The following is a 1427-nucleotide window of genomic DNA, read 5'->3' as shown; positions in this document are numbered from 1 at the left end:
TGATGCTTCCTAATGGAAGAATTATATCTAAAGGTTTTCTCACACAGGTGGAAGACATATGGTTTCTCCCCAGTGTGACTTCTCTCATGTTGTGTAAGGTGAATATGTTGACTGAAGGATTTTCTGCAAACAATGCAGACATAGGGCTTCTCACCAGTATGAGTTCTCCCATGTCACCTAAGGCTACCACATGTGCTGAATGATTTTCCACACAGAGGGCAAGCATATGGTTTTACTCCAGTGTGAATTCTCCCATGTTGTCTGAGGGCAGAACTATAGCCTTTCCCACATTGATGGCAGACATGTGGTTTCTCCCCAGTATGAGTTCTCTCATGTTGTGTAAGGTGAATATATTGACTGAAGGATTTTCCACAAACATCACAGACAAGTGGTTTCTCCAAAGAGTGAGTTCTCTCATGCTGCCTAAGGTTACCACAATGACTGAAGGATTTCCCACATAGAAGGCAGACATATGGTTTCTCTTCAGCATGAGTTCTCTCATGTCTTTTGAGGGTAGAAATATCAGTGAAGTTTTTTTCACATAGATGGAAGACATGGTTTCTCTCCAGTGTGAATTCTCTCATGTTGCCTAAGGTGATAATGAATTTATGGTATTTTCTTTGACAGCACATATATTAAAATTGGAATGATACAGAGAATATTAGCATGTCCCCTATGCAAGGATGACATGTGAATTCATGAAGCATTCCGTATTTTTAAGATTTTCCCTTGGGGTGGAGTTTACTCTGTGAAGGGCTTGCAGCTGTCCTTCCTATGCACATAAATACAATATTTTCCATGGTTAAAAAAGAATTATGAAGCTGTATACTGTTGTTTCTAAATGTGTATTTTAATTAATGTGCTCTCCATGTGTATGGATTATGTCAATAATCCATATGCCAGTCAAGAAAATTAAATGTTTCTAACCTGAATGATTTTTCTATTTTTTTCCCTTGTAATTTTTATATCATCAAATTCACTTTTATTTTAAAATTAAGGTGATCATTTACTGTTTGCGTATTTTCCACATGTGTACCTTAATTCCATAATGTGAAAAATGATCATATTTTTTTCAAATTATCTTAAATGATATTTAATTCTTAAAATTATGTAAATACACACACATAATTACCCTTAACATTCTAGCATTTTTAAGACTGATTTATTTTCTGATAACAAATACAGATAGATTCAAAGCCATCCCATACACTTTTGTATATAGAAACTAAAGGTTTTACAATGTCCCATTGTCTTCTTGTCTCCATGCATTTGCAGTCATTTAAATAATGTTTATCTTCTTTCTTATTCAAAATTTGTATTTATTCCAATGCTTTTCAGTTTTGAGATGTTTGTTTAAAACCTTGAATGGGCTCACTGAGAGCTGATTAGGATCTCCATATATTGGAGCTAAATGGATTGCCAGCTTT

The 1427-nt window shown here is 34.7% G+C and overlaps 1 non-coding gene across 1 annotated transcript; it reads left to right on the top strand.

The window, feature by feature from the left end:
* The first annotated feature begins 611 nt into the window (after positions 1-611).
* On the top strand, positions 612-718 carry LOC119525754. The gene has a single exon (XR_005215008.1). It is a non-coding gene; the product is annotated as a U6 spliceosomal RNA (small nuclear RNA).
* Positions 719-1427: the final 709 nt, after the last annotated feature.

The sequence above is a fragment of the Choloepus didactylus genome (genome assembly GCF_015220235.1).
Source record: "Choloepus didactylus isolate mChoDid1 chromosome 26 unlocalized genomic scaffold, mChoDid1.pri SUPER_26_unloc1, whole genome shotgun sequence".
NCBI classification, from domain to species: domain Eukaryota; kingdom Metazoa; phylum Chordata; class Mammalia; order Pilosa; family Megalonychidae; genus Choloepus; species Choloepus didactylus.
This window is presented reverse-complemented; position numbering and strand designations above follow the sequence as displayed.